The sequence below is a fragment of the Schistocerca serialis genome, chromosome 7 (genome assembly GCF_023864345.2).
Source record: "Schistocerca serialis cubense isolate TAMUIC-IGC-003099 chromosome 7, iqSchSeri2.2, whole genome shotgun sequence".
Lineage (NCBI taxonomy): Eukaryota > Metazoa > Arthropoda > Insecta > Orthoptera > Acrididae > Schistocerca > Schistocerca serialis.
Genome location: NC_064644.1, coordinates 627,101,981 through 627,127,025, shown reverse-complemented (window position 1 = coordinate 627,127,025; position 25,045 = coordinate 627,101,981).

Sequence of the window (25,045 nt, the reverse complement as noted above, 5' to 3'; positions counted from 1 at the left end):
AAGAAGAGTAAATCATCTCACTGTTTCTGGTTTGCTTTGAGCGTTTCCTAGGAGATCAGTATAAGATTCCGATGCACAACTGCAGCTTTACTCTATCAATTGGACCTTCACATTGAAAATGAAACGCAGTAATTGAGTCAGGATTTAATACTAAAGGCAGAATGTCGATTTCAGTACAAGAAGAGTAAATCTTCTCATTGTTCGTGGTTTGCTTTGAGCGTCTCCTGGGAGATCAGTATTAGATACCGATGCACTACTGCAGCTTTACTCTATCTCTTGGACCTTCAAATTGACGATGAAACACAGATATAGCGTCGGGATTTTATACAAAAGGCACAATGCCGACTTAAGTACAAGAAGGGTAAATCTTCTCATTGTTTCTGGTTTGCTTTTAGCGTTTCCTGGGGGATCACTAATAGATTCCGATGCTCTACTGCAGCTTTCCTGTATCCCTTGGACCTTCACATTTACGATGAAACACAGAAATTGAGTCAAGATTTACTACAAGAGGCACAATGCCGACTGAAGTACAAGAAGAGTAAATCTTCTCATTGTTTGTGGTTTGCTTTGATCGTTTCCTGGTTGATCAGTATTAGATTCCAATGCACTACTGTAGCTTTACTCTATCCCTTGGACCTTCACATTGACGATCAAACACAGAAATTGCGTAGGGATTCAATACAGAAGGGGCAATTCCGACTTAATCACAAGAAGAGTATATCTTCTCATTATTTGTGGTTTGCTTTGTGCGTTTCCTGGGAGATCAGTATTAGATACCGATGCACTACTGCAGCTTCACAATATCCCTTGGCGCTTCCCATTGACGATGAAGCACAGAAATAGCGTCGGGATTTAATACAAAACTCACAATGCCGACTTAAGTACAAGAAGAGTAAATCTTCTCATTGTTGGTGGTTTACTCTGAGCGCGTCCTGGGAGATCAGTATTAGATTCCGATGCACTACTGCAGATTTACTCTATCCCTTGGACCTTCACATTGACGATGAAACACAGTAATTGCGTCGGGACTTAATACAAAAGGCACAATGCCGACTTAAGTACAAGAGGAGAAAATCATCTCATTTTCAATGGTTTTCTTTGAACGTTTCCTGGGAAATCAGTACTAGATTCCGATGCACTACTGCAGCTTTACTCTATCCCTCGGACCTTCACATTGACTATGAAACACAGAATTTCCGTAGCGATTTAATAGAAAAGGCACAATGCCGACTTAAGTACAAGAAGAGTAAATCATCTCACTGTTTCAGGTTTGCTTAGAGCGTTTCCTGGGAGATCAGTATTAGATTCCGATGCACTAATGCAGATTCTCTCTATCCCTTGGACCTTCACATTGATGATGAAACACAGAAATTGCGTGGGGATTTAATACAAAAGGCCCAATGTTGACTTAACTGCAAGAAGTTAAGTCTTCTCAATGTTTCTGGTTTCCTTTGAGCGTTTCCTGGGAGATCAGTATTAGATTCCGTTGCACTAATGCAGCTTTAATCTATCCCTTAGACTTCCACATTGATGATGAAACACAGAAGTTGCGTCGGGATTTAATACAAATAACACAATGCCGACATCAGTCAAGAAGAGTAAATCATCTCATAGTTTATAGTTTGCTTTGAGCGATTCCTGGGAGATCAGTATTGTATTCCGTGCACTACTGCCGTTTTACTCTATCCCTTGGACCTCCACATTGACGATGAAACACTGAAATTCCGTCTGGATTTAATACAAAAAGCACAATGTTGACTTAAGTAGAAGATGAGTAAATCTAATCATTGTTTGTGGTTTGGTTTGAGCGTTTACTGGGTGACAAGTATTAGATTCCGATGCACAACTGCAGATTTACTCTATCCCTTGGACCTTCACATTGACGATGAAACACAGAAATTGCGGCGGGATTTAATACAAAAGGCTCTATTCCGACTTAAGTATAAGAAAAGTTAATCTTCTCATTGTTTTGTGGTTTGCTTTGAGCGTTTCCTGGGAGATTAGTATTAGATTCCGATGCACTACAGCAGCTTTATTCTATAACTTGGACCTTCACATTGACGATGAAACACAGAAATTACATCGGGATTCAATACAAAAGGCACGATTCCGACTTAAGTACAAGAAGTGTAAATTTTCACATTGTTTGAGGTTTGCTTTGAGCGTTTCCTGGGAGATCAGTATTATATTACGATGCACTACTGTAGATTTACTCTATCCCTTTGACCTTCACATTGACGACGAAAGACAGAAATTTTGTCGGGATTTAATACAAAAGGCACAATGTCGACTTAACTGCAAGAAGATCAAATCTTCTCAATGATTCTGGTTTGGTTTGAGTTTTTCCTGGGAGATCAGTATTAGAATCCGATGCACTACTGCAGCTTTTTTCTATCTCTTGGACCTTCACATTGACGATGTAAAAAAGAAATTGCGTCGGGATTTAATACAAAAGGCACAATGTCGACTTAACTGCAAGAAGAGTAAATCTTCTCAATGTTTCTGGTTTGCTTTGAGCGTATCCTGGGAGATCAGTATTAGTTTGCAATGCACTACTGCAGCATTACTCTATCCCTTGGAACACCACATTGACGATGAAACACAGAAATTGCGTCGGGATTTAATACAAAAGGCACAATGCCGACTTAAGTACAAGAAGAGTTAATCTTCTCCTTGTTTCTGGTTGGCTTTTAGCGTTTCCTGGGAGATCAGTATTAGATTCCGATGCTCTACTGCAGCTTTACTCTATTCCTTGGACCTTCACAGTGACGATGAAACTCAGATATTGCGTCGGGATTCAATACAAAGGGCACTATGCCGATCTAAGTACAAGAAGAGTAAATCATCTCATTGTTTCTGGTTTGCTTTGAGCGTTTCCTGGGAGATCAGTATTGGAATGAGTTGCACTACTGCAGCTTTACTCAATACCTTGGACCTTCAAATTGACGATGAAAGGCAGAAATTGCGTCGGGAATTAGTAAATAGGCACAAAGCCGATTTAAGTCCTAGAAGAGTAAATCTTCTCAATGTTTGTGGATTGCTCTGAGCGTTTCCTGGGAGATCAGTATTAGATTCCGCTGCACTACTGCATCTTTACTATATCCCTTGGACCTTCACATTGACGGTGAAACACAGATATTGCGTCCGGATTTAATACAAAAGGCACAATGCCGACTTAAGTACAAGAAGAGTATATCTTCTCATTGTTTGTGGTTTGCTTTGAGCATTTCCTGGGAGATCATTATTAGATTGAGATGCACTACTGCAGCTTTACTCTATACCATCGACCTTCACATTGACAATGAATGACAGAAATTGCGTCGGGATTTAATACAAAAGGCACAATACCGACATAAGTACAAGAAGAGTAAATCTTCTCATTGTTTGAGGTTTGCTTTGAGCGTTTCCAGGGAGATCAGAATTAGATTCCGATCTACTACTGCAGCTTTACTCTATGCCTTGGACCTTCAAATTGACGATCAAACACAGAAATTGCGTAGGGATTCAATACAGAAGGGGCAATTCCGACTTAATCACAAGAAGAGTATATCTTCTCATTATTTGTGGTTTGCTTTGTGCGATTCCTGGGAGATCAGTATTAGATACCGATGCACTACTGTAGCTTTACAATATCCCTTGGCGCTTCCCATTGACGATGAAGCACAGAAATAGCGTCGGGATTTAATACAAAACTCACAATGCCGACTTAAGTACAAGAAGAGTAAATCTTCTCATTGTTGGTGGTTTACTCTGAGCGCGTCCTGGGAGATCAGTATTAAATTCCGATGCACTACTGCAGATTTACTCTATCCCTTGGACCTTCACATTGACGATGAAACACAGTAATTGCGTCGGGACTTAATACAAAAGGCACAATGCCGACTTAAGTACAAGAGGAGAAAATCATCTCATTTTCAATGGTTTTCTTTGAACGTTTCCTGGGAAATCAGTACTAGATTCCGACGCACTACTGCAGCTTTACTCTATCCCTCGGACCTTCACATTGACTATGAAACACAGAATTTCCGTAGCGATTTAATAGAAAAGGCACAATGCCGACTTAAGTACAAGAAGAGTAAATCATCTCACTGTTTCAGGTTTGCTTAGAGCGTTTCCTGGGAGATCAGTATTAGATTCCGATGCACTAATGCAGATTTACTCTATCCCTTGGACCTTCACATTGATGATGAAACACAGAAATTGCGTGGGGATTTAATACAAAAGGCCCAATGTTGACTTAACTGCAAGAAGTTAAGTCTTCTCAATGTTTCTGGTTTCCTTTGAGCGTTTCCTGGGAGATCAGTATTAGATTCCGATGCACTAATTCAGCTTTAATCTATCCCTTAGACTTCCACATTGATGATGAAACACAGAAGGTGCGTCGGGATTTAATACAAATAACAAAATGCCGACTTCAGTCAAGAAGAGTAAATCATCTCATAGTTTCTAGTTTGCTTTGAGCGATTCCTGGGAGATCAGTATTGTATTCCGTGCACTACTGCCGTTTTACTCTATCCCTTGGACCTCCACATTGACGATGAAACACAGAAATTCCGTCTGGATATAATACAAAAAGCACAATGTTGACTTAAGTAGAAGATGAGTAAATCTAATCATTGTTTGTGGTTTGGTTTGAGCGTTTACTGGGTGACAAGTATTAGATTCCGATGCACAACTGCAGATTTACTCTATCCCTTGGACCTTCACATTGACGATGAAACACAGAAATTGCGGCGGGATTTAATACAAAAGGCTCTATTCCGACTTAAGTACAAGAAGAGTTAATCTTCTCATTGTTTTGTGGTTTGCTTTGAGCGTTTCCTGGGAGATTAGTATTAGATTCCGATGCACTACAGCAGCTTTACTCTATAACTTGGACCTTCACATTGACGATGAAACACAGAAATTACATCGGGATTCAATACAAAAGGCACGATTCCGACTTAAGTACAAGAAGTGTAAATTTTCTCATTGTTTGAGGTTTGCTTTGAGCGATTCCTGGGAGATCAGTATTATATTACGATGCACTACTGTAGATTTACTCTATCCCTTTGACCTTAACATTGACGACGAAAGACAGAAATTTTGTCGCGATTTAATACAAAAGGCAGAATGTCGACTTAACTGCAAGAAGATCAAATCTTCTCAATGATTCTGGTTTGGTTTGAGTTTTTCCTGGGAGATCAGTATTAGAATCCGATGCACTACTGCAGCTTTTTTCTATCTCTTGGACCTTCACATTGACGATGTAAAACTGAAATTGCGTCGGGATTTAATACAAAAGGCACAATGTCGACTTAACTGCAAGAAGAGTAAATCTTCTCAATGTTTCTGGTTTGCTTTGAGCGTATCCTGGGAGATCAGTATTAGTTTGCAATGCACTACTGCAGCTTTACTCTATCCCTTGGAACACCACATTGACGATGAAACACAGAAATTGCGTCGGGATTTAATACAAAAGGCACAATGCCGCCTTAAGTACAAGAAGAGTTAATCTTCTACTTGATTCTGGTTGGGTTTAGCGTTTCCTGGGAGATCAGTATTAGATTCCGATGCTCTACTGCAGCTTTACTCTATCCCTTGGAACTTCACATTGACGATGAAACACAGAAATTGCGTTGGGATTTAATACAAAAGGCACAATGCCGACTTAAGTACAAGAAGAGTAAATCTTCTCATCGTTTGTGGTTTGATTTGGACGTTTCCTGGGTGATCACTATTTGATTCCGTTGCACTACTGCATCTTTATTCTATCCCTTAGACCTTCACATTGACGCTGAAACACAGAAATTGCGTCGGGATTTAATACAAAAGGCACAATGCCGACTTAAGTACAAGAAGAGTAAATCTTCTCATTGTATGTGGTTTTCTTTGAGCGTTACCTGGGAGATCAGTATTAGATTCCGCTGCACTACTGCATCTTTACTATATCCCTTGGACCTTCGCATTGACGATGAAACACAGATATTGCGTCCGGATTTAATACAAAAGGCACAATGCCGACTTAAGTACAAGAAGAGTATATCTTCTCATTGTTTGTGGTTTGCTTTGAGCATTTCCTGGGAGATCATTATTAGATTGAGATGCACTACTGCAGCCTTACTCTATACCATCGACCTTCACATTGACAATGAATGACAGAAATTGCGTCGGAATTTAATACAAAAGGCACAATACCGACTTAAGTACAAGAAGAGTAAATCTTCTCATTGTTTGAGGTTTGCTTTGAGCGTTTCCAGGGAGATCAGAATTAGATTCCGATCTACTACTGCAGCTTTACTCTATGCCTTGGACCTTCAAATTGACATGAGGCACAGAAATTGCTTCGCCATGTAATACAAAAGGCACAATGCTGGTTTAAGTACAAGAAGAGTAAAATTTCTCATTGTTTGTTGTTTGCTTTGAGCGTATTTTGGGACATCGGTATTAGATACCGATGCACTACTGCAGCTTTAGTCTATCCCTCGGACCTTCAAATTGACGATAAACACAGAAATTGCGTCGGAATTTAATACAAAATTCACAATGCCGACTTAAGTAAAAGAAGAGTAAATTTTCTCATTGTTTGTGGTTTGCCATAAGCGGTTCCTGGGAGAATAGTATTAGATTCTGATGCACTAATGCAGATTTACTCTATTCCTTGGACCTTCACATTGACGATGAAACACAGAAATTGCGTCGGGATTTAATACAAAAGGCACAATGTCGACTTAACTGCAAGAAGAATAAGTCTTCTCAATGTCTCTGGTTTGCTTTGAGCGTTTCCTGGGAGATCAGTATTAGATTCCGATGCACTAATGCAGCTTTAATCTATCCCTTAGACCTCCACATTGACGATGAAACACAGAAATTGCGACGGGATTTAATACAAAAGGCTCAATTCCGACTTAAGTACAAGAAGAGTAAATCTTCTCATTGTTTGTGGTTTGCTTTGAGCGTATCCTTGGAGATCGGTATTAGATACCGATGCACTACTGTAGCTTTATTCTATCCCTTGGACCTTCAAATGGACGATGAAACACAGAATAAACGTCGGAATTTAATACAAAATTTACAATGCCGACTTAAGTACAAGAAGAGTAAAACTTCTCATTGTTTGAGGTTTGCTTTGAGCGTTTCCTGGGAGATCAGTATTAGATTCCGATGTACTATTGCTGCTTTACTCTATCCCTTGGACCTTCAAATTGACGATGAGGCACAGAAATTGCACATGGATTTAATACAAAAGGCACAATGGCGACTTAAGTACAAGAAAAGTAAATCTTCTCATTGATTGTGGTTTGCTTTGAGCGTATCCTGCGAGATCGGTATTAGATACCGATGCACTACTGTAGCTTTATTCTATCCTTTGGACCTTCAAATGGACGATGAAACACAGAATAAGCGTCGGAATTAAATACAAAATTCACAATGCCGACTTAAGTACAAGAGGAGTAAATCTTCTCATTGTTTGTGGTTTGCTTTGAGCGTTTCCTAGAAGATCAGTATTAGATTCCGATGCACTACTGCACATTTACTCTTTCCCTTTGAGCTTCACATTGACTACGAAATACAGAAATTTTTTCGGAATTTAATACAAAAGGCACAATGTCGACTTAAATGCAAGAAGGTCAAATCTTCTCAATGATTCTAGTCTGCTTTGAGCGTTTTCTCGGAGATCAGTATTAGATTCCGATGCACTACTGCAGCTTTTCTCTATCTTTTGGACTTTCACATTGACGATGTAAAATAGAAATTGCGTCGGGATTTAATACAAAAGGCACAATGTCGACTTAACTGCAAGAAGAGTAAATCTTCTCAATGTTTCTGGTTTGCTTTGAGCAAATCCTGGGAGATCAGTATTAGTTTGAATTGCACTACTGCAGCTTTACTCTATCCCTTGGAACACCACATTGACGATAAAACACAGAAATTGCCTCGGGATTTAATACAAAAAGGCACAATGCCGACTTAAGTACAAGAAAAGTTAATCTTCTCCTTGTTTCTGGTTGGCTTTTAGAGTTTAATGGGAGATCAGTATTAGATTCCGATGCTCTACTGCAGCTTTACTCGATCCCTTGGACCTTCACATTGACGATGAAAGACAGAAATAGCGTCGGGATTTAATACAAATGGCGCAATGCCGACTTAAGTACAAGAAGAGTAAATCTTCTCAATGTTTGTGGTTTGATTTGAAGGTTTCATGGGTGATCACTATTTGATTCCGTTGCACTACTGCATCTTTATTCTATCCCGTGGACCTTCACATTGACGCTGAAACACAGAAATTGCGTTGGGATTTTATACAAAAGGCACAATGCCGACTTAAGTACAAGAACAGTAAATCTTCTCATTGTTTCTGGTTTGCTTTGATCGTTTCCTGGGAGATCAGTATTAGATTCCGATGCACTAATGCAGCTTTAATCTATCCCTTAGACCTCTACGTTGAAGATGAAACACAGAAGTTGCGTCGGGATTTAATACAAATGACACAATGCCGACTTAAGTCAAGAAGAGTAAATCATCTCATTGTTTCTAGTTTGCTTTGAGCGATTCCTGGGAGATCTGTATTGTATTCCGTGCACTACTGCCGTTTAACTCTATCCCTTGGACCTCCACATTGACGATGAAACACAGAAATTCCGTCTGGATTTTATACAAAAAGCACAATGTTGACCTAAGTAGAAGATGAGTAAATCTTCACAATGTTTGTGGTTTGGTTTTAGCGTTTACTGGGAGATAAGTATTAGATTCCGATGCACAACTGCAGATTTACTCTATCCCTTGGACCTTCACATTGACGATGAAACACAGGAATTGCGACGGGATTTAATACAAAAGGCACAATGCCGACTTAAGTACAAGAAGAGTTAATCTTCTCATTGTTAGTGGTTTGCTTTTAGCGTTTCCTGGGAGATTAGTATTAGATTCCGATGCACTACAGCAGCTTTACTCTATACCTTGGACCTTCACATTGACGATGAAACACAGAAATTACATCGGGATTCAATACAAAAGGCTGGATTCCGACTTCAGTACAAGAAGAGTAAATCTTCTCATTGTTTGAGGATGGCTTTGAGCGTTTCCTGGGAGATCAGTATTAGATTCCGATGCACAACTGCAGATTTACTCTATCCCTTGGACCATCACATTGACGATGAAACACAGAAAATGCGACGGGATTTAATACAAAATTCACAATGCCGACTTAAGTACAAGAAAAGTAAATCTTCTCATTGTTTGTGGTTTGCTTTGAGCGTTTCCTGGAAGGTCTGTATTAGATTCCGATGCACTACTGCAGATTTACTCTATCCCTTTGACCTTCACATTGACGATGAAACACAGAAATTTTGTCGGGATTTAATACAATAGGCACAATGTCGACTTAACTGCAAGAAGATCAAATCTTCTCAATGATTCTGGTTTGCTTTGAGCGTTTCCTGGGAGATCAGTATTAGATTCTGATGCACTAATGCAGCTTTACTCTATCCCTTAGACCTCCACATTGACGATGAAACACAGAAGTAGCGTCGGGATTTAATACAAATGACACAATGCCAACTTCAGTCAAGAAGAGTAAATCATCTCATTGTTTCTAGTTTGATTTGAGCGTTTCCTGGGAGATCAGTATTGGATTCCGATGCACTACTGTCGCTTTACTCTATCCCATGGACCTCCACGTTGACGATGAATCACTGAAAATCCGTCTGGATTTTATACAAAAAGCACAATGCCGACTTTAGTACAAGATGAGTAAATCTTCCCATTGTTTGTGGTTTGCTTTTAGCGTTTCCTGGGAGATCAGTATTAGATTCCGATGAACTATTGCAGCTTTACTCTATCTCCTGGACCTTCAAATTAATGATGAGGCACAGAAATAGCGTCGGGATTAAATACAAAAGGCACAATGCAGACTTAAGTACAAGAAGAGTAAATCTTCTCATTGTTTGTGATTTGTTTTGAGCGATTCCTGGGAGATCAGAATTGGATTCCGATGCACTACTGCAGATTTACTCTATCCCTTCGTCCTTCGCATTGACGATGAAACACAGAAATTGGGTCGTTATTTAATAAAAAATGCACAATCCCTACTTGACTACAAGAAGAATAAATCATCTTATTGTTTGTGCTTTGCTTTGAGCGTTTCCTGGGAGATCAGTATTAGGTTCTGATGCACTACTGCAGATTTTCTCTCTCTCTTGGACCTTCACATTGACGATGTAAAACAGAAATTGCTTCGGGATTTAATACAAAATGCACAATTACGACTTAACTGCAAGAAGATTAAATCTTCTCAATGTTTCTGGATTGATTTGAGCGTATCCTGGGAGATCAGTATTAGTTTGCAATGCACTACTGCAGCTTTACTCTATCCCTTGGAACACCACAATGACGATGAAACACAGAAATTGCGTCGGGATTTAATACAAAAGGCACAATGCCGACTTGAGTACAAGAAGAGTTAATCTTCTCATTGTTTCTGGTTGGCTTTTAGGGTTTCCTGGGAGATCAGTATTAGATTCCGATGCACTACTGCAGATTTACTCTATCCCTTGGACCTTCACATTGACGATGAAGCACAGAAATTGCGTCTCGATTTAATACTAAGGCACAATGCCGACTTAAGTATAAGAAGAGTAAATCTTCTCATTGTTTGTGGTTTGCTTTGAGCGTTTCCTGGGAGATCAGTATTAGATTCCAATGCACTACTGCATCTTTACTCGATCCCTTGGACCTTCACATTGACGATGAAAGGCAGAAATTGCATCGGGATTTAGTAAATAGGCACAAATCCGACTTAAGTCCAAGAAGAGTAAATCTTCTCATTGTTTGTTGGATGCTCTGAGCGTTTCCTGGGAGATCAGTATTAGATTCCGATGCACTACTGCATCTTTACTATATACCTTGGACCTTCACATTGACGATGAAACACAGATATTGCGTCCGGATTTAATACAAAAGGCACAATGCCGACTTAAGTACAAGAAGAGTAAATCTCCTCATTGTTTGTGGTTTGCTTTGAGCATTTCCTGGGAGATCATTATTAGATTGAGATGCACTACTGCAGCTTTACTCTATATCATCGACCTTCACATTGACGATAAATGACAGAAATTGCGTCGGGATTTAATACAAAAGGCACAATACCGACTTAAGTACAAGAAGGGTAAATCTTCTCATTGTTTGTGGTTTGCTTTGAGCGTTTCCTGGGAGATCAGTATTAGATTCCGATGCACTACTGAAGCTTTACTCTATCCCTTTGGACCTTCGCATTGACGATGAAACACAGAAATTATGTCGAGATTTAAAAAAAGATCACAATGCCGACTTAAGTACAAGAAGAGTAAACTTTCTCATTGTTTGTGGTTTGCTTTGAGCGTCTCCTGGGGGACCAGAATTAGATTCCGATGCACTACTGCATCCTTACTCTATCCCTTGGACCTTCACATTGACGATGAAATAGAGATATCGCGTCGGGATTTAATACAAAATTCACAATGCCGACTTAAGTACAAGAAGAGTAAATCTTCTCATTGTTTGTGGTTTGCTTTCAGAGTTTCCTGGAAGATCAGTATCAGATTGAGATGCACTACTGTAGCTTTTCTCAATACCATCGACATTCATTTTGACGATGAATGACAGAAACTGCGTCGGGATTTAATACAAAAGGCACAATACCGACTTAAGTACAACAAGTGTAAATCTTCTCATTGCTTGTGGTTTGCTTTGAGTGCTTCCTGGGAGATCAGTATTAGATTCCGATGCACAACTGAAGCTTTACTCAATCCCTTGGACCTTCCCTTTGACGATGAAACATAGATATTGCATAGGGATTTAATACAAAAGGCACAATGCTGACTTAAGTAGAAGAGTGAGTAAATCTTCTCATCGTTTGTGGTTTGCTTTGAGCGTTTCCTGGCAGATCAGTATTAGATTCCGATGCACTAATGCAAATTTACTCTATCCCTTGGACCTTCACATTGACGATGAAACACAGAAATTGCGTCGGGATATAATACAAAAGTCACAATGTCGACTTAACTGCAAGAAGATTAAGCCTTCTCAATGTATCTGGTTTGCTTTGAGCGTTACCTGGGAGATCAGTAATAGATTCCGATGCACTGATGCAGCTTTAATCTATCTCTTAGACTTCCACATTGACGATGAAACACAGAAGTTGCGTCGGGATTTAATACAAAAGGCACAATGCCGACATAAGTACAAGAAGAGTATATTTTCTCATTGTTTGTGGTTTGCTTTGAGCGTCTCCTGGGGGACCAGTATTAGATTCCGATTCACTACTGCTTCCTTACTCTATCCCTTTCACATACACATTGACGATGAAACACAGAAATTGCGTAGGGATTTAATACAAAAGGCACAATGCCGACATAAGTACAAGAAGAGTAAATTTTCTCATTGTTTGTGGTTTGATTTGAGCGTTTCCTGGGAGATCAGTTTTAGATTCCCATGAACAACTGCGTCTTTACTCTATGCCTTGGACCTTCACATTGACGATGAAACACACAGATTGCGTCGGGACTTAATACAAATGGCAGTATGCTGACTTAAGTACAAGAAGAGTAAATCTTCTCAATGTTTGAGGTTTGCTTTGAGCGTTTCCTGGGAGATCAGTATTACATTCCTATGTACTATTGCAGCTTTACTCTATCCATTGGTCCTTCAAATTGACGATGAGGCACAGAAATTGCACATGGATTTAATACAAAAGGCACAATGGCGACTTAAGTACAAGAAGAGTAAATCTTCTCATTGTTTGTGGTTTGCTTAGAGCGTATCCTGGGAGATCGGTATTAGATACCGATGCACTACTGTAGCTTTATTCTATCCCTTGAACCTTCAAATGGACGATGAAACACAGAATAAGCGTCGGATTTTAATACAAAATTCACAATGCCGACTTAAGTACAAGAAGAGTAAATCTTCTCATAGTTTGTGGTTTCCTTTGAGCGTTTCCTGGGAGATCAGTATTAGATTGAGATGCGCTACTGCAGCTTTACTCTATACCATCGACCTTCACATTGACGATGAATGACAGATATTGCGTCGGGATATAATACAAAAGGCACAAAACCGACTCAAGTACAACAAGGGTAAATCTTCTCATTGCTAGTGGTTTGATTTTGAGCGTTTCCTGGGATATCAGTATTAGATTCCGATGCACACCTGAAGCTTTACTCAATCCCTTGGACCTGCCCTTTGACGATGAAACAAAGAAATTGCTTAGGGATTTAATACAAAAGGCACAATGCTGACTTAAGTACAAGAGTGAGTAAATCTTCTCATCGTTTGTGGTTTGCTTTGAGCGTTTCCTGGGAGATCAGTATTAGATTCCGATGCATTACTGCATCTTTACTATATCCCTTGGGCCTTCACATTGACGATGGATCACAGAAATTGCGTCGGGATTTAATACAAAAGGCACAATACCGACTTAAGTACAAGAAGGGTAAATCTTCTCATTGTTTGTGGTTTGCTTTGAGCGTTTCCTGGGAGATCAGTATTAGATTCCGATGCACTACTGAAGCTTTACTCTATCCCTTGGGCCTTCACATTGACGATGAATCACAGAAATTGCGTCGGGATTTAATACAAAAGGCACAATACCGACTTAAGTACAAGAAGGGTAAATCTTCTCATTGTTTGTGGTTTGCTTTGAGCGTTTCCTGGGAGATCAGTATTAGATTCCGATGCACTACTGAAGATTTACTCTATCCCTTGGACCTTCGCATTGACGATGAAACACAGAAATTATGTCGAGATTTAATACAAAAGTCACAATGCCGACTTAAGTACAAGAAGAGTAAACTTTCTCATTGTTTGTGGTTTGCTTTGAGCGTCTCCTGGGGGGCCAGAATTAGATTCCGATGCACTACTGCATCCTTACTCTATCCCTTGGACCTTCACATTGACGATGAAATACAGATATCGCGTCGGGATTTAATACAAAATTCACAATGCCGACTTAAGTACAAGAAGAGTAAATCTTCACATTGTTTGTGGTTTGCTTTCAGAGTTTCCTGGAAGATCAGTATCAGATTGAGATGCACTACTGTAGCTTTACTCAATACCATCGACATTCACTTTGACGATGAATGACAGAAACTGCGTCGGGATTTAATACAAAAGGCACAATACCGACTTAAGTACAACAAGTGTCAATCTTCTCATTGCTTGTGGTTTGCTTTGAGTGCTTCCTGGGAGATCAGTATTAGATTCCGATGCATTACTGCAGGTCTACTCTATCTCTTGGACCTTCACATTGACGATGAAACACTGAAATTCCGTCTGGATTTTATACAAAAAGCACAATGTTGACTTAAGAAGAAGATGAGTAAATATTCTCATTGATTGTGGTTGAGTTTGAGCGTTTACTGGGAGATAAGTATCAGATTCCGATGCACAACTGCAGCTTTACTCTATCCCTTGGACCTTCACATTGACGATGAAACACAGAAATTGCCACGGGATTTAATACAAAAGGCACAATTCCGACTTAAGTACAAGAAGAGTTAATCTTCTCATTGTTAGTTTTGTGCTTTGAGCGTTTCCTGGGAGATTTGTAATTGATTCCGATGCACTACAGCAGATTTGCTCTATACCTTGGACCTTCACATTGACGATTAAACACAGAAATTACATCGGGATTCAATATAAAAGGCACGATTCCGACTTAAGTACAAGAAGAGTAAATCTTCTCATTGTTTGAGGTTTGCTTTGAGCGTTTCCTGGGAGATCAGTATTAGATACAGATGTACTATTGCAGCTCTACTCTATCCCTTGGACCTTCAAATTGACGATGAGGCACAGTTATTGCTCGTGGATTTAATACAAAAGGCACAATGGCGACTTAAGTACAAAAAGAGTAAATCTTCACATTGTTTGTGGTTTGCTTTGAGCGTGTCCTGGAAGATCAGTATTAGATTCCGATGCTCTACTGCAGATTTACTCTATCCCTTGGACCTTCACATTGACGATGAAACACAGAAATTTTGTCGGGATTTAATACAAAAGGCACAATGTCGACTTAACTGCAGGAAGATCAAATCTTCTCAATGATTCTGGTTTGCTTTGAGCGTTTCCTGGAAGATCAGTATTGGATTCCGATGCACTACTGTCGCTTTACTCTATCCAATGGACCTCCACATTGACGATGAATCACTGAAAATCCGTCTGGATTTTATACAAAAAGCACAATGCCGACTTTAGTACAAAATGAGTAAATCTTCTCATTGTTTGTGGTTTGCTTTGAGCGTATCTTGGGAGATCAGTATTAGATTGAGATGCACTACTGCAGCTTTACTCTATCCCTTGGACCTTCACATTGACGATGAAACACAGATGTTTTGTCGGGATTTAATACAAAAGGCACAATGTCGACTTAACTGCAAGAAGAGCAAACTTTCTCATAGTTTGTGGTTTGCTTTGAGCGTTTCCTGGGAGATCAGTATTAGATTGAGATGCACTACTGCAGCTTTACTCTATACCACCGACCTTCACATTGAAGATGAATGACAGAAATTGCGTCGGGATTTAATACAAAAGGCACAAAACCGACTCAAGTACAAAAGGGTAAATCTTCTAATTGCTTGTGGTTTGATTTTGAGCGTTTCCTGGGAGATCAGTATTAGATTCCGATCCACAACTGAAGCTTTACTCAATCCCTTGGACCTTCCCTTTGACGATGAAACAAAGAAATTGCTTAGGGATTTAATACAAAAGGCACAATGCTGACTTAAGTACAAGAGTGAGTAAATCTTCTCATCTTTTGTGGTTTGCTTTGAGCGTTTCCTGGGAGATCAGTATTAGATTCCGATGCATTACTGCAGGTCTACTCTATCACTTGGACCTTCACATTGACGATGAAACACTGACATTCCGTCTGGATTTTATACAAAAAGCACAATGTTGACTTAAGAAAAAGATGAGTAAATCTTCTCATTGTTTGTGGTTTGGTTTGAGCGTTTACTGGGAGATAAGTATTAGATTCTGATGCACAACTGCAGCTTTACTCTATCCCTTGGATCTTCACATTGACGATGAAACACAGAAATTGCCACGGGATTTAATACAAAAGGCACAATTCCGACTTAAGTACAAGAAGAGTTAATCTTCTCATTGTTAGTTTTGTGCTTTGAGCGTTTCCTGGGAGATTCGTATTTGATTCCGATGCACTACAGCAGATTTACTCTATACCTTGGACCTTCACATTGACGATGAAACACAGAAATTACATCGGGATTCAATACAAAAGGCACGATTCCGACTTAAGTACAAGAAGAGTAAATCTTCACATTGTTTGAGGTTTGCTTTGAGCGTTTCCTGGGAGATCAGTATTAGATTCAGATGTACTATTGCAGCTTTACTCTGTCCCTTGGACCTTTAAATTGACGATGAAACACAGAAATTGCGTCGGGATTTAATAAAAATGGCACAATGACGACTTAAGTACATGAAGAGCAAATCTTCTCTTTGTTTTTGGTTTGCTTTGAGCGTGTCCTGGAAGATCAGGATTTGATTCCGATGCTCTACTGCAGATTTACTCTATCCCTTGGACCTTCACATTGACGATGAAACACAGAAATTTTGTCGGGATTTAATACAAAAGGCACAATGTCTACTTAACTGCAAGAAGATCAAATCTTCTCAATGGTTCTGGTTTGCTTTGAGCGTTTCCTGGAAGATCAGTATTGGATTCCGATGCACTACTGTCGCTTTACTCTATCCAATGGACCTCCACATTGACGATGAATCACTGAAAATCCGTCTGGATTTTATACAAAAAGCACAATGCCGACTTTAGTACAAGATGAGTAAATATTCTCATTGTTTGTGGTTTGCTTTGAGCGTATCCTTGGAGATCAGTATTAGATTGAGATGCACTACTGCAGCTTTACTCTATCCCTTGGACCTCCACATTGACGATGAAACACAGAAATTTTGTCGGGATTTAATACAAAAGGCACAATGTCGACTTAACTGCAAGAAGATCTAATCTTCTCAATGATTCTGTTTTGCTTTGAGCGTTTCCTGGGAGATCAGTATTAGATTCCGATGCACTAATGCAGCTTTACTCTATCCCTTGGACCTTCACATTGACGAAGTAACACAGATAAAGCGTCGGGATTTAATACAAAAGGCACAAAGCCAACTTAAGTACAAGAAGAGTAAATCTTCTCACTGTTTGTGGTTTGCTTTGAGCGTTTCCTGGGAGGTCAGTATTAGATTGAGATGTACTACTGCAGCTTTACTCTATACCATCGAACTTCACATTGACGATGAATGACAGAAATTGCGTCGGGATTTAACACAAAAGGCAAAATTCCGACTTAAGTACAACAAGGGTAAATCTTCTCATTGCTTGTGGTTTGCTTTGAGCGTTTCCTGGGAGATCAGTATTAGATTCCGATGCACAACTAAAGCTTTAGTCAATCCCTTGGACCTTCCATTTGACGATGAAACACAGAAATTGCTTAGGGATTTAATACAAAAGGCACAATGCTGACTTAAGTACAAGAGTGATTAAATCTTCTCATCGTTTGTTGTTTGCTTTGAGCGTTTCCTGGGAGATCAGTATTAGATTCCGATGCATTACTGCAGGTGTACTCCATCTCTTGGACCTTCACATTGACGATGAAACACAGAAATCACGTCGAGATTTAATACAAAAGGCACAAAGCCGACTTAAGTGCAAGAAGAGCAAACTTTCTCATTGTTTGTGGTTTGCTTTGAGCGTCTCCTGGGGGACCAGTATTAGATTCCGATGCACTACTGCAGCGTTACTCTATCCCTTGCACCTTCACATTGACGATGAAACACACAGATTGCGTTGGGATTTAATACAAAAGGCACAATGCCGACTTAAGTACAAGAAGAGTAAATCTTCTCATTGTTCGAGAGATGCTTTGAGCGTTTCCTGGGTGATCAGTATTAGATTCCGATGCACTAATGCAAATTTCCTCTATCCCTTGGACCTTCAAATTGACGATGAGGCACAGAAATTGCTCATGGATTTAATACAAAAGGCACAATGGCGACTTAAGTACAAAAAAAGTAAATCTTCACATTGTTTGTGGTATGCTTTGAGCGTGTCCTGGAAGATCAGTATTAGATTCCGATGCTCTACTGCAGATTTACTCTATCCCTTGGACCTTCACATTGACGATGAAACACAGAAATTTTGTCGGGATTTAATACAAAAGGCACAATGTCGACTTAACTGCAAGAAGATCAAATCTTCTCAATGATTCTGGTTTGCTTTGAGCGTTTCCAGGAAGATCAGTATTGGATTCCGATGCACTACTGTCGCTTTACTCTATCCAATGGACCTCCACATTGACGAAGAATCACTGAAAATCCGTCTGGATTTTATACAAAAAGCACAATGCCGAATTTAGTACAAGATGAGTAAATCTTCTCATTGTTTGTGGTTTGCTTTGAGCGTTTCCTGGGAGATCAGTATTAGATTCCGATGCACTACTGCAGCTTTACTCTATCTCCTGGACTTTCAAATTTATGATGAGGCACAGAAATAGCGTCGGGATTAAATACAAAAGGCACAATGCAGACTTAAGTACAAGAAGAGTAAATCTTCTAATTGTTTGTGGTTTGCTTTGAGCGATTCCTGGGAGATCAGTATTGGATTCCGATGCACTACTGCAGATTTACTGTTTCCCTTTTTTCCTTCGCATTGACGATGAAATACAGAAATTGCGTCTGTATTTAATAAAAAAGGCGCAATGCCTACTTGACTACAAGAAGAATAAATCTTTTTATTGTTTGTGGTTTGCTTTGAGCGTTTCCTGGGAGATCAGTATTAGATTCTGATGCACTACTGCAGCTTTTCTCTAGGTCTTGGACCTTCACATTGACGATGAAACACAGAAATAACGTCAAGAATTAATACAAAATTCACAATTCCGACATAAGTACAAGAAGAGTAAATCTCCTCATTGTTTGTGGTTTGCTTTGAGCGTTTGCTGGGTGGTCGGTATTAGATTCCAATGCACTACTGCAGATTTACTGTATACCTTGGACCTTCACATTGACGATGTAAAACAGAAATTGCGTCGGGTTTTAATACCAAAGGCACAATGTCGACTCAACTGCAAGAAGAGTACATCTTCCCAATGTTTCTGGTTTGCTTTGAGCGTATCCTGGGAGATCAGTATTAGTTTGCAATGGTCTACTGCAGCATTACTCTATCCCTTCGAACACCAAATTGCCTATGAATCACAGAAATTGCGTCGGGATTTAATACAAAAGGCACAATGCCGAATTAAGTACAAGAAGAGTTAATCTTCTCATTGTTTCTGGTTGGCTTTTAGCGTATCCTGGGAGTTCAGTATTAGATTCCGATGCTCTACTGCAGCTTTACTCTATCCCTTGGACCTTCACATTGACGATGAAACACAGAAATGGCTTTGGGATTTCATACAAAAGGCACAATGCCGACTTAAGTAGAAGAAGAGTAAATCCTCTCATTGTTTGAGGTTTGCTTTGAGCGTTTGCTGGGAGATCAGTATTAGAATCCGAGGCACTACCGCAGCTTTACTCTATCCCTTGGTCCTTCAAATTGACGATGAGGCACAGAACTTGCTCATGGATTTAATACAAAAGGCACAATGGCGACTGAAGTACAAGAAGAGTAAATCTTCTCATTGTTTGTGGTTTGCTTTGAGCGTATCCTGGGAGATCGGTATTAGATACCGATGCACTACTCTAGCCTTATTCTATCCCTTGGACCTTCAAATGGACGATGAAACACAGAATAAGCGTCGGAATTTAATACAAAATTCACAATGCCGACTTAAGTACAAGAAGAGTAAATCTTCTCATTGTTTGAAGTTTGCTTTGAGCGTTTCCTGGGAGATTAGTATTAGATTCCGATGTACTATTGCAGCTTTACTCCATCCCTTGGACCTTCAAATTGACGATGAGGCACAGAAATTGCACATGGAATTAATACAAATGCAAAACGGCGACTTAAGTACAAGAAAAGTAAATCTTCTCATAGTTTGTGGTTTGCTTTGAGCGTATCCTGGGAGATCGGTGTTAGATACCGATGCACTACTGTAGCTTTATTCTATCCCTTGGACCTTCACATTGACGATGAAACACAGAAATTACAACGGGATTCATTACAAAAGGCACGATTCCGACTTAAGTACAAGAAGAGTAAATCTTCTCATTGTTGGTGGTTTGCCTTGAGCGTGTCCTGGAAGATCAGTATTAGATTCCGATGCTCTACTGCAGATTTACTCTTTCCCTTGGACCTTCACATTGACGATGAAACACAGAAATTTTGTCGGGATTTAATACAAAAGGCACAATGTCGACTTAACTGCAAGAAGATCAAATCTTCTCAATGATTCTGGTTTGCTTTGAGCGTTTCCTGGAAGATCAGTATTGGATTCCGATGCAGTATTGCAGCTTTAAACTATCCCTTAGACCTCCACATTGACGATGAAACACAGAAGTTGCGTCGGGATTTAATACAAATGACACAATGACGACTTAAGTCAAGAAGAGTAAATCATTTCATTGTTTCTAGATTGCTTTGAGCGATTCCTGGGAGATCAGTAGTGTATTCCGTGCACTACTGCCGTTTTACTCTATTCCTTGGACCTCCACATTGACGATGAAACACTGAAATTTCGTCTGTATTTTATACAAAAAGCACAATGTTGAGTTAAGAAGAAGATGAGTAAATCTTCTCATTGTTTGTGGTTTGGTTTGAGCGTTTACTGGGAGATAAGTATTAGATTCCGATGCACAACTGCAGCTTTACTCTATCCCTTGGACCTTCACATTGACGATGAAAGACAGAAATTTTGTCGGGATTTAATACAAAAGGCACAATGTCGACTTAACTGCAAGAAGATCAAATCTTCTCAATGATTCTGGTTTGCTTTGAGCTTTTCCTGGGAGATCAGTATTAGATTACGATGCACTACTGCAGCTTTACTCTATCTCCTGAACCTTCAAATTAATGATGAGGCACAGAAATAGCGTCGGGATTAAATACAAAAGGCACAATGGAGACTTAAGAACAAGAAGAGTAAATCTTCAAATTGTTTGTGGTTTGCTTTGAGCGATTCCTGTAAGATCAGTACTGGATTCCGATGCACTACTGCAGATTTACTCTATCCCTTTGTCCTTCGCATTGACGAAGAAACACAAAAATTGCGTCGGTATTTAATAAAAAAGGCACAATGCCTACTTGACTACAAGAAGAATAAATCTTCTTATTGTTTGTGGTTTGCTTTGAGCGTTTCCTGGGAGATCAGTATTAGATTCTGATGCACTACTGCAGCTTTTCTCTATCTCTTGGACTTTCACATTGACGATGAAAGACAGAAATAACGTCAAGAATTAATACAAAATTCACAATTCCGACTTAAGTACAAGAAGAGTAAATTTCCTCATTGTTTGTGGTTTGCTTTGAGCGTTTGCTGGGTGATCGGTATTAGATTCCGATGCACTACTGCAGATTTACTGTATCCCTTGGACCTTCACATTGACGATGTAAAACAGAAATTGCGTCGGGATTTAATACCAAACGCACAATGTCGACTCAACTGCGAGAGGAGTAAATCTTCTCAATGTTTCTGGTTTGCTTTCAGCGTATCCTGGGAGATCAGTATTAGTTTGCAATGCACTACTGCAGCATTACTCTATCCCTTGGAACACCACATTGACTATGAAACACAGAAATTGCGTCGGGATTTAATACAAAAGGCACAATGCCGACTTAAGTACAAGAAGAGTTAATCTTCTCATTGTTTCTGGTTGGCTTTTAGCGTATCCTGGGAGATCAGTATTAGATTCCGATGCTCTACTGCAGCTTTACTCTATCCCTTGGACCTTAACATTGACGATGAAACACAGAAATTACGTTGGGATTAAAAACAAAAGGCACAATGCTGACTTAAGTACAAGAAGAGTAAATCCTCTCATTGTTTGAGGTTTGCTTTGAGCGTTTCCTGGGGATCAGTATTAGAATCCGAGGCACTACCGCAGCTTTACTCTATCCCTTGGACCTTAAAATTGACGATGAGGCACAGAAATTGCTCATGGATTTAATACAAAAGGCCCAATTGCGACTTAAGTACAAGAAGAGTAAATCTTCTCATTGTTTGTGGTTTGCTTTGAGCGTATCCTGGGAGATCGGTATTAGATACCGATGCACTACTGTAGCTTTATTCTACCCCCTGGACCTTCAAATGGGCGATGAAACACAGAATAAGCGTCAGAATTTAATACAAAATTCACAATGCCGACTTAAGTACAAGAAGAGTAAACCTTCTCATTTTTTGTGGTTTACTTTGAGCATGTCCTGAAAGATCAGTATTAGATTCAGAAGCTCTACTGCAGATTTACTCTATCCCTTGGACCTTCACATTGACGATGAAACACAGAAATTTTGTAGGGATTTAATACAAAAGGCACAATGTCGAATTAACTGCAAGAAGATCTAATCTTCTCAATGATTCTGGTCTGCTTTGAGCGTTTCCTGGGAGATCAGTATTAGATTCCGATGCACTAATGGAGCTTTACTGTATCCCTTGGACCTTCACATTGACGATGAAACACTGATATTGCGTCGGGATTTAATACAGAAGGCACAATGCCGACTTAAGTACAAGAAGAGTAAATCTTCTCACTGTTTGTGGTTTGCTTTGAGCGTTTCCTGGGAGATCAGTATTAGATTGAGATGCACTACTGCAGCTTTACTCTATACCATCGAACTTCACATTGACGATGAATGACAGAAATTGCGTCGGGATTTAATACAAAAGGCACAATACCGACTTAAGTACAACAAGGGTAAATCTTCTCATTGCTTGTGGTTTGCTTTGAGTGTTTCCTGGGAGATCAGTATTAGATTCCGATGCACAACTGAAGCTTTACTCAATCCCTTGGACCTTCCCTTTGACGATGAAACACAGAAATTGCTTAGGATTTAATACAAAAGGCACAATGCTGACTTAAGTACAAGAGTGAGTAAATCTTCTCATCGTTTGTTGTTTGCTTTGAGCGTTTCCTGGGAGATCAGTATTAGGTTCCAATGCATTACTGCAGGTGTACTCTATCTCTTGGACCTTCACATTGACGATGAAACTCAGAAATTACGTCGTGATTTAATACAAAAGGCACAAAGCCGTCTTAAGTAGAAGAAGAGTAAACTTTCTCATTGTTTGTGGTTTGCAATGAGCGTCTCCTGGGGGACCAGTATTAGATTCCGATTCACTACTGCAGCCTTACTCTATCCCTTGCACCTTCACATTGCCGATGAAACACAGAAGTTGCGTCGGGATTTAATACAAATGACACAATGCCGAATTAAGTCAAGAAGAGTAAATCATCTCATAGTGTCTAGTTTGCTTTGAGCGATTCCTGGGAGATCAGTACTGTATTCCGTGCACTACTGCCGTTTTACTCTATCCCTTGGACCTCCACATTGACGATGAAACACTGTTATTCCGTCTGGATTTTATACAAAAAGCACAATGTTGACTTAAGTAGAAGATGAGTTAATCTTCTCAATGTTTGTGGTTTGGTTTGAGCGTTTACTGGGAGATAAGTATTAGATTCCGATGCACAACTGCAGCTTTACTCTATCCCTTGGACCTTCACATTGTCGATGAAATATAGAAATTGCGACGGGATTTAATACAAAAGGCACAATTCCGACTTAAGTACAAGAAGATTTAATCTTCTCATTGTTTGTTTTTTCTTTGAGCGTTTCCTGGGAGATTAGTATTTGATTCCGATGCACTACAGCAGCTTTACTCTATACCTTGGACCTTCACATTGACGATGAAACACAGAAAATTGCATCGGGATTCATTACAAAAGGCACGATTCCGACTTAAGTACAAGAAGAGTAAATCTTTTCATTGTTGGTGGTTTGCCTTGAGCGTGTCCTGGAAGATCAGTATTAGATTCCGATGCTCTACTGCAGATTTACTCTATCCCTTGGACCTTCACATTGACGATGAAACACAGAAATTTTGTCGGGATTTAATACAAAAGGCACAATGCCGACTTAAGTACAAGAAGAGTTAATCTTCTCATTGTTTCTGGTTGGCTTTTAGCGTATCCTGGGAGATCAGTATTAGATTCCGATGCTCTACTGCAGCTTTACTCTATCCCTTGGACCTTAACATTGACGATGAAACACAGAAATTGCGTTGGGATTAAATACAAAAGCACAATGCCGACTTAAGTACAAGAAGAGTAAATCCTCTCATTGTTTGAGGTTTGCTTTGAGCGTTTCCTGGGAGATCAGTATTATAATCCGAGGCACTACCGCAGCTTTACTCTATCCCTTGGACCTTCAAATTGACGATGAGGCACAGAAATTGCACATGGATTTAATACAAAAGGCACAATGGCCACTTAAGAACAAGAAAAGTAAATCTTCTCATTGTTTGTGGTTTGCTTTGAGCGTATCCTGGGAGATCGGTATTAGATACCGATGCACTACTGTAGCTTTATTCTATCCCTTGGACATTCAAATGGACGATGAAACACAGAATAAGCGTCGGAATTTAATACAAAATTCACAATGCCGACTTAAGTACAAGAAGAGTAAATCTTCTCATTGTTTGTGGTTTGCTTTGAGCGTGTCCTGAAAGATCAGTATTAGATTCCGATGCACTACTGCAGATTTACTCTATCCCTTGGACCTTCACATTGACGATGAAACACAGAAATTTTGTCGGGATTTAATACAAAAGGCACAATGTCGACTTAACTGCAAGAAGATCTAATCTTCTCAATGATTCTGGTTTGCTTTGAGCGTTTCCTGGGAGATCAGTGTTAGATTCCGATGCACAACTGAAGCTTTACTCAATCCCTTGGACCATCCCTTTGACGATGAAACACAGAAATTGCTTAGGGATTTAATACAAAAGGCACAATGCTGACTTAAGTACAAGAGTGACTAAATCTTCTCATCGTTTGTTGTTTGCTTTGAGCGTTTCCTGGGAGATCAGTATTAGATTCCGATGCATTACTGCAGGTGTACTCTATCTCT